The sequence below is a fragment of the Polyodon spathula genome, chromosome 47 (genome assembly GCF_017654505.1).
Source record: "Polyodon spathula isolate WHYD16114869_AA chromosome 47, ASM1765450v1, whole genome shotgun sequence".
NCBI lineage: Eukaryota > Metazoa > Chordata > Actinopteri > Acipenseriformes > Polyodontidae > Polyodon > Polyodon spathula.
This window is the reverse complement of record NC_054580.1, coordinates 2,218,164-2,228,163: the sequence shown is the minus strand read 5'-3', so window position 1 is coordinate 2,228,163 and position 10,000 is coordinate 2,218,164. Positions and strand designations below refer to the sequence as shown.

The window sequence follows — 10,000 nt, the reverse complement described above, 5'->3', positions numbered from 1 at the left end:
CTCTGTCATAATTCTATTATCACTCCCTTAGGTTTCACAAAGCTCCGCTAATGCTGCGTGAATTATGAATCACCAGCCTGTGTACAAAACTGTGCAAATAGGACTCCTTAGGAATCGAGAGACACACACACACACACTAATGCACAGATACCCTCATACACACTCTGATACACACACTCTCTCTCTGATACACTGACACACACACACACTCTCGGCTACACTGACAAACACATCAATATGCATTCGCTCTCTCTCACTCTTTCAGCTACACTGATACACACACTAATACAAACACACACACACTCTCTCTCTCTCTCTCTCTTTCTCTCTCTGCTACATTGATACACTGACACACACACACACTCTCTCTCTCTTTCTCGCTCTCTGCTACACCAGCAGAGTTCAGGTTAAACAGTTTATTTGTATTTTTTTTAAATCATCACTCTTGTTACAGTGGCCCACGTCCTTACCCAGAAGGGAGTGGAGAGCCATCGCCACACAAAGAGAAGAGGCTTGAAGACTCAAAACTCACTAATAAACGAGGAGAGCATGTCTGAAACACGACGCCCGCTGAAGGAGCCCCCGCAAGCAGCTGCGGAGTCACAGCTCGCTGGAAAAAACACATTATAATCTCAGAGATTCTGTCCTGGCTTTGATTATTGAAAAATAACACTAAACCCTTTTCATTTTAATCCCTAAAATCAACCACAACTTTTGTTAAGAAGCCACGACACGGAAAATGTAAGGAATTTTTAACCAAATGGACTCAAAAAGATTTAGATTCAATTCCTGATGAAAAGAAATGATGATATTATTATTATTATGCCTTATTAACAATAATATCTCCTATGCAGTTGTCCCTCAGCGTGCTCAATACTTTGGATTTTTTATTTATTTTTTATTTTTCTTACAAAACAAAACTTTGATTCATCATCAATTACTTAATTACTTTATTTAAAAAGGAAAACAGTTTTAAAAAGTCAGCCCTCAGCCTCAGAGAGGAATCGAAAAGCCATTAAAAGAGAATGAGGAAACAAACAAACAAACAAACATTCTCCAGCGATTAAATGTACTGACCCCCCCCCCCCCCCCCCAGCCTGACCTCACTGCTCCCTCCCAGCTTGTTAATGCAAAACTTAATTAGAGAAACTCATTGGCATGATTATCATTAATACGCAGCAGTGTGATTACATTTCATTCGAAAATACAAAAATAGGACACATTATATTAACAAAAAACAAATCAATCTTCTTATCAATCTTTATCCATTAATATTGAGAGATACTTTCCAAGATTCTGACTCATTGCATCTCTACACAAGGCACTTTATCTGTACTGAGACAGAGAGAATGAGGGAAAGAAAGAAAGAGAGGGAGAGAGAGAAATAGAGGGAGAGAGAGAGAGAGAAATAGAGGGAGAGAGAGAGAGAGAGAGAGAATATAGTTGATAAAAGTTCATTTCTTTTTATGTACAGAACAAAAGGTTGGATTAAATTGGGGTACACAAGTCCAGTCCTGGAAGTCTGTAAGCCGCCCCTCGTCTTTGTTCCACCCGTACCCCTAAATTCTGTCATTTAAGAATTATTTGTCTTATAATCCAGGTTCATTTAGTTAAACCCCCCCTCCCTCCCCTCCCTGAAGGGTAATAAAATCAGTGTAACTTTTGGTTAATTCAAACCCTCCTCGGCCAGACTCCCAAACCGCAAGGGCTGGATTTGCGCACCCCTCTCGTGGCTGAATCGTCATTTCCTATTTACACAATCACTTCTTGGACACGGCCAGCTCTATCTTGGGGAGTTTGAGCCCCGCCCTGGTCCCGCTGTCGCTGCTGGACGTAGAGGACACTCGCGACGCCTTCTTGGAACCCAGAGACACCCCGGCCTCTCCCTCCTCGCTCAGCGTCACCTCATACGAGCCCTTGGACTTGGATCCGAGGCCCCCGAAGGTCCCGAATTTTGACTTGCCCTTCTTCCCTTTCCCCTTCGCCCCTCCTTCCAGGGAGAAGCCCCCCCCTTCCGCCTCCAGGTGCCCAGAGGGGGAGGAGGGCGAGGCCAGGTTGGAGTCGTCGCTGAGAGAGGAGGACCTGTGTCTGTGTTTCTTGAACAGATCCAGAGATGCTGACTTGCCTTTAGGAGACATGGAGCCTCCGGACAGCTCCAGCTCCGGTCCCTCCAGACGAATATCTGGACTGCTTCCCTTGGACTTTGATTTCTGGAAAAACTTGGGCATCTTGATTTTGCCCTTTCCTCCTCCACCGCTGCCCTTCACCTCCATGCCCGGGGAGCCAAGCTGACCTTTGGCTTTGGGGCTCTTGATCTCCAGCTCTCCTGCAGCTCCCACCTTCCCCAGGTCTAGCCCTGCTCCCCCGACATCCACCCCCACCTCTGGGCCCTCCAGCTCGGGCGCGGGGTCTCCAAACCTTGGCACTTTCAAGTTAGTGAAGGTCATCTTCCCGTAGTCCACCTTGCTGATGTCAAACGCCATGCCAGAGGATTCTGCTTCTAATTTGGGGCCCCCGAGGTCCACGCTCGGCCCTTTAACACTCACGTCGGGGGAGCCGAAGTTCACCCCAAAGCCGGAGCCGGACGCGTCAATTTTGGGTCCCTGCAGATTGACGTTGAGGTCCGGTTTGGATCCAGACAGACCCCTGGAAGGCGTTTTTATCCTGCCCCCTTCAATGCTGATGTCTGCTCCGGGAAGCTTCCCCTCAATGTGAGGGCCCTTGGGGCTCTTGATATTGACATCCACGTCGGGACCTTCTAGTTTGGGGCTCCCAAAACCAAATTTGGGCATCTTGAATTTCGATTTCTTCACTTTACCCTCTGGGCACTCCAGCTCGATATCTGGGGTCTTCATGTCAACGGCGGGACCCTTCACGTCAACCTTGGGCCCCTCGAAGTCAGCTTCTAACCCAGGCCCTGAAACTTCTCCCTTGGGGAGCTTGACTTTTACGTCCGAGCCTTCCACCGTTGGGAGTTTGATGCCAAACTTTGGGACTTTTAATTTGGGAACTTTCAACTCTAGCCCTTCCGCGTCAACATCAGGGGCACCGACGTCCACCTTCGGCCCTTTGAAGCCACCTGAAACATCCACATCTCCCTTCACCTTCGGCCCTTTCAGATTCACATCAATATCAGGCATTGAGATTCCAGGGCCCTTGATCTTTCCACTTGGACCCTCAAAGTCAACACCAGGAGCCTCAATGTCAACCCTCGGCCCTTCAAGGTCACCTTCCACCTTCGGTCCTTTCAGATTGAAGTCCATACCCGGCACTTTGATGTTGGGTCCGGAAATGGTTGGCATCTTAAACCCGGGACCTTTCACCTTCCCCTCGGGGCTTTCAACATCCCCATCCAGTCCTTCCAGGTGGACCTTTGGGCCCTTGAGGTTGAGGTCTGCGTCTCCTTTGCCCTGTGGGCCCTTGAGGTTGAGATTGAAGTCAGGGGCAGAGATGTTGGGCCCGCTCAGGTTCGTAGACGGCATCTTGAACTTGGGGTCCTTAATCTTCCCTTCGGGGCCTTCCAAGCTGACATCGGGGGCCTCGATGTTCACATCCCCAGAAACACCTAGACTGCCTTGTGGGCCTTTGAGATTGACGTCTACGTCCGGTCCCTTGAGTTTGGGACCGGACATGTGAAATTTGGGCATTTTCATCTTGGGCTTTTTCAGCTTGGCATCGGGCCCCTCGAGGCTGATATCAGGGAGGTCCACATCAGGGGTCTTCATTTCAGTGTTCAAGCCTGGGGACTGCAGGTCAGCGCCTGGGCTCTTCAGTCCTCCTTCGACCTTGGGTCCAGAAAGAGACGCATCGCCCTTCATTCTGGGGGATTTAATATCAAACTCGACGTCCGGGAAGTGGAATTTCCAAGGTTTCTTGACCTTTGCCCCCTTGAGCTCCAGGTCCGGGGAGCCGAGGCTCGCGTCGAGCTCGGGCTTCTTCACCTTCCCTTTCCCCTTGGGCACCTTCAACTTGCCCTTCTTTCCTTTCAGGTCAACGTTGACGTCAGGGGCGTCAAGGCTGAGGTCGCCTTCAGGGGCGGTGACGTCCAACGACGGGGACTTGACGTTCGCTTTGGCACCTTTCAGCCCCAAACCAAACTTGGGCTTCTTGAATTTTGGCATTTTGATGTTGCCCTCAGGACCCGAGATGTTCACATCCGGAGCGTTGATGTCTAGCTCAGGGGTGGGAGCTTTTAGGTCGATTTTGGGTCCTTTGACATCCAGGTCCACTCTTGGAACCTTTATATCGCCTTCAATTTTAGGACCAGAGGCGTTCAGGTCTCCCGAAGGAATATCTGCACCCATGTCTCCCTTCACCTTCGGTCCTTTCAGATTGAAATCCATACTTGGCATTTTGATGTTGGGTCCAGAAATGGTTGGCATCTTGAATCCGGGACCCTTGATTTTGCCTTCAGGGCCCTCAATGTCAATATCAGGTGTGTCTATGTCTACCTTTGGCCCTTTGATATCAATGTCTCCTTTGGGTAGATTCACATCTACATCTGGGCCTTCAACATTAGGACCATTGAAACCAAACTTGGGCATTTTGAATTTGGGCATTTTGAATCCTCCTTCTGGTCCTTCAATGTCAACATCTGGAGCATCAATATCTACCTTCGGTCCTTTAAGGTCACCTTCCACCTTCGGTCCTTTGAGATTGAAATCCATACTTGGCATTTGGATGTTGGGTCCAGAAATGGTTGGCATCTTGAATCCAGGACCTTTGATTTTGCCTTCAGGGCCCTCAATGTCAATATCAGGAGCTTCGATGTCACCTTCCACCTTCGGTCCTTTCAGATTGAAATCCATACTTGGCATTTTGATGTTGGGTCCAGAAATGGTTGGCATCTTGAATCCAGGACCCTTGAGTTTGCCTTCAGGGCCCTCAATGTCAATATCAGGAGCTTCAATGTCTACCTTTGGCCCTTTCAGGTCACCTTCCACCTTCGGTCCTTTCAGATTGAAATCCATACTTGGCATTTTGATGTTGGGTCCAGAAATGGTTGGCATCTTGAATCCGTGACCCTTGATTTTGCCTTCAGGGCCCTCAATGTCAATATCAGGAGCTTCAATGTCTACCTTTGGCCCTTTGATATCAATGTCTCCTTTGGGTAGATTGACATCAACATCTGGGCCTTCAACTTTAGGACCTTTGATTCCAAACTTTGGCATTTTGAATTTGGGCATTTTAAAGCCTCCTTCTGGTCCTTCAATGTTAATATCTGGAGCATCAATATCTACCTTTGGCCCTTTGAGGTCACCTTCCACCTTCGGCCCTTTGAGATTGAAGTCCATACTTGGCATTTTGATGTTGGGTCCAGAAATGGTTGGCATCTTGAATCCAGGACCTTTGATTTTGCCTTCAGGGCCCTCAATGTCAATATCAGGTGTGTCAATATCTACCTTTGGCCCTTTGAGGTCACCTTCCACCTTCGGTCCTTTGAGATTGAAGTCCATACTTGGCATTTTGATGTTGGGTCCAGAAATGGTTGGCATCTTGAATCCAGGACCTTTGATTTTGCCTTCAGGGCCCTCAATGTCAATATCAGGAGCTTCAATGTCTACCTTTGGCCCTTTCAGGTCACCTTCCACCTTGGGCCCTTTCAGATTGAAGTCCATACTTGGCATTTTGATATTGGGTCCAGAAATGGTTGGCATCTTGAATCCAGGACCATTGATCTTTCCTTCAGGGCCTTCAATGTCAATATCTGGAGATTCAATGTCTACCTTTGGCCCTTTGAGGTCACCTTCCACCTTCGGTCCTTTCAGATTGAAATCCATACTTGGCATTTTGATGTTGGGTCCAGAAATGGTTGGCATCTTGAATCCAGGACCCTTGAGTTTGCCTTCAGGGCCTTCAATGTCAATATCAGGAGCTTCAATGTCTACCTTTGGCCCTTTCAGGTCACCTTCCACCTTCGGTCCTTTCAGATTGAAATCCATACTTGGCATTTTGATGTTGGGTCCAGAAATGGTTGGCATCTTGAATCCAGGACCCTTGAGTTTGCCTTCAGGGCCTTCAATGTCAATATCAGGAGCTTCAATGTCTACCTTTGGCCCTTTCAGGTCACCTTCCACCTTCGGTCCTTTCAGATTGAAATCCATACTTGGCATTTTGATGTTGGGTCCAGAAATGGTTGGCATCTTGAATCCAGGACCCTTGATTTTGCCTTCAGGGCCCTCAATGTCAATATCAGCTGTGTCTATGTCTACCTTTGGCCCTTTGATATCAATGTCTCCTTTGGGTAGATTGACATCAACATCTGGGCCTTCAACTTTAGGACCTTTGATTCCAAACTTTGGCATTTTGAATTTGGGCATTTTAAATCCTCCTTCTGGTCCTTCAATGTTAACATCTGGAGCATCAATATCTACCTTTGGCCCTTTGAGGTCACCTTCCACCTTCGGTCCTTTCAGATTGAAATCCATACTTGGCATTTTGATGTTGGGTCCAGAAATGGTTGGCATCTTGAATCCAGGACCTTTGATTTTGCCTTCAGGGCCTTCAATGTCAATATCAGGTGTGTCAATGTCTACCTTTGGCCCTTTGATATCAATGTCTCCTTTGGGTAGATTCACATCTACATCTGGGCCTTCAACTTTAGGACCTTTGAACCCAAACTTGGGCATTTTGAATTTGGGCATTTTGAATCCGCCTTCTGGCCCTTTGACATTAATATCTGGCCCCTCAATATTCACATCAGGAGTTTTAATGTCTACTTTTGGCCCTTTGAGGTCACCTTCTATCTTTGGCCCTTTGATATCAATGTCTCCTTTGGGTAGATTAACATCTACATCTGGGCCTTCAACTTTAGGACCTTTGAACCCAAACTTGGGCATTTTGAATTTGGGCATTTTGAATCCTCCTTCTGGTCCTTTCACATTAACATCTGGTGCCTCAAGATTTAGATCAGGGCTCTTAATGTCTACTTTTGGAGCTTTGACGTCACCTTCAATCTTTGGCACCGAAACATCCATATCTCCCTTTACCTTCGACCCTTTCAGATTAAAATCTACATCAGGCATTGAGATTTTTGGCATCTTGAATCCGGGACCCTTGATTTTCCCTTCAGGGCCTTCAATGTCAATATCAGGTGTGTCAATGTCTATCTTTGGCCCTTTGATATCAATATCGCCTTTTGGTAGATTCACATCTACATCTGGGCCTTCAACTTTAGGACCTTTCAAACCAAACTTTGGCATTTTGATGTTGGGTCCAGAAATGGTTGGCATCTTGAATCCTGGACCCTTGATTTTGCCTTCAGGACCCTCAATGTCAATATCTGGAGCTTCAATGTCTACCTTTGGCCCTTTCAGGTCACCTTCCACCTTCGGTCCTTTCAGATTGAAATCCATACTTGGCATTTTGATATTTGGTCCAGAAATGGTTGGCATCTTGAATCCAGGACCCTTGATTTTTCCTTCAGGGCCTTCAATGTCAATATCAGGTGTGTCAATGTCTATCTTTGGCCCTTTGATCTCAATATCGCCTTTGGGTAGATTCACATCTACATCTGGGCCTTCAACTTTAGGACCTTTCAAACCAAATTTGGGCATTTTGATGTTGGGTCCAGAAATGGTTGGCATCTTGAATCCGGGACCCTTGATTTTGCCTTCAGGGCCCTCAATATTCATATCAGGAGCTTCAATGTCTACCTTTGGCCCTTTGAGGTCACCTTCCACCTTCGGTCCTTTCAGATTGAAATCCATACTTGGCATTTTGATATTGGGTCCAGAAATGGTTGGCATCTTGAATCCAGGACCCTTGATCTTTCCTTCAGGGCCTTCAATGTCAATATCTGGAGCTTCAATGTCTACCTTTGGCCCTTTGAGGTCACCTTCCACCTTCGGTCCTTTCAGATTGAAATCCATACTTGGCATTTTGATATTGGGTCCAGAAATGGTTGGCATCTTGAATCCAGGACCCTTGATCTTTCCTTCAGGGCCTTCAATGTCAATATCTGGAGCTTCAATGTCTACCTTTGGCCCTTTGAGGTCACCTTCCACCTTCGGTCCTTTCAGATTGAAATCCATACTTGGCATTTTGATGTTGGGTCCAGAAATGGTTGGCATCTTGAATCCGGGACCCTTGATTTTCCCTTCGGGACCCTCAATGTTCATATCAGGAGCTTCAATGTCTACCTTTGGCCCTTTCAGGTGACCTTCCACCTTCGGTCCTTTCAGATTGAAATCCATACTTGGCATTTTGATGTTGGGTCCAGAAATGGTTGGCATCTTGAATCCGGGACCCTTGATCTTTCCTTCAGGGCCTTCAATGTCAATATCAGGTGTGTCAATGTCTATCTTTGGCCCTTTGATATCAATATCACCTTTGGGTAGATTGACATCTACATCTGGGCCTTCAACTTTAGGACCTTTGAACCCAAACTTGGGCATTTTGAATTTGGGCATTTTGAATCCCCCTTCTGGTCCTTCAATGTCAACATCTGGAGCATCAATATCTACATTCGGCCCTTTGAAATCACCTTCTATCTTTGGCACAGAAACGTCCATATCTCCGTTCCCCTTTGGCCCTTTCAGATTAAAGTCTACATCAGGCATTGAGATTTTTGGCATCTTGAATCCGTGACCCTCAATGTTCATATCAGGAGCTTCAATGTCTACCTTTGGCCCTTTGAGGTCACCTTCCACCTTCGGTCCTTTCAGATTAAAATCCATACTTGGCATTTTGATATTGGGTCCAGAAATGGTTGGCATCTTGAATCCGGGACCCTTGATTTTGCCTTCAGGGCCCTCAATGTTCATATCAGGAGCTTCAATGTCTACCTTTGGCCCTTTCAGGTCACCTTCCACCTTCGGTCCTTTCAGATTAAAATCCATACTTGGCATTTTGATATTGGGTCCAGAAATGGTTGGCATCTTGAATCCAGGACCCTTGATTTTTCCTTCAGGGCCTTCAATGTCAATATCAGGTGTGTCAATGTCTATCTTTGGCCCTTTGATATCAATATCGCCTTTGGGTAGATTGACATCTACATCTGGGCCTTCAACTTTAGGACCTTTGAACCCAAACTTGGGCATTTTGAATTTGGGCATTTTGAATCCCCCTTCTGGTCCTTCAATGTCAACATCTGGAGCATCAATATCTACCTTCGGCCCTTTGAGGTCACCTTCTATCTTTGGAACTGAAACATCCATATCTCCCTTCACCTTCGGCCCTTTCAGATTAAAGTCTACATCAGGCATTGAAATTTTTGGCATTTTAAATCCGTGACCCTTGATTTTCCCTTCAGGGCCCTTAATGTCAATATCAGGAGCTTCAATGTCTACCTTTGGCCCTTTCAGGTCACCTTCCACCTTCGGTCCTTTCAGATTGAAATCCATACTTGGCATTTTGATATTTGGTCCAGAAATGGTTGGCATCTTGAATCCAGGACCCTTGATTTTTCCTTCAGGGCCTTCAATGTCAATATCAGGTGTGTCAATGTCTATCTTTGGCCCTTTGATCTCAATATCGCCTTTGGGTAGATTCACATCTACATCTGGGCCTTCAACTTTAGGACCTTTCAAACCAAATTTGGGCATTTTGATGTTGGGTCCAGAAATGGTTGGCATCTTGAATCCGGGACCCTTGATTTTGCCTTCAGGGCCCTTAATGTCAATGTCAGGAGATTCAATGTCTATTTTTGGCCCTTTGAGATCACCTTCCACCTTCGGTCCTTTCAGATTGAAATCCATACTTGGCATTTTGATATTTGGTCCAGAAATGGTTGGCATCTTGAATCCAGGACCCTTGATTTTTCCTTCAGGGCCTTCAATGTCAATATCAGGTGTGTCAATGTCTATCTTTGGCCCTTTGATATCAATATCGCCTTTGGGTAGATTGACATCTACATCTGGGCCTTCAACTTTAGGACCTTTGAACCCAAACTTGGGCATTTTGAATTTGGGCATTTTGAATCCCCCTTCTGGTCCTTCAATGTCAACATCTGGAGCATCAATATCTACCTTCGGCCCTTTGAGGTCACCTTCTATCTTTG

General features: G+C 46.4%; 1 protein-coding gene across 1 annotated transcript in view; it reads left to right on the top strand.

Annotated features, from left to right (window-relative positions):
* atg2a (autophagy related 2A) overlaps positions 1-10,000 on the top strand; it is a 180,815-nt gene that overhangs the window by 125,268 nt on the left and 45,547 nt on the right. The gene's annotated exons all lie outside the window — the stretch shown is intronic.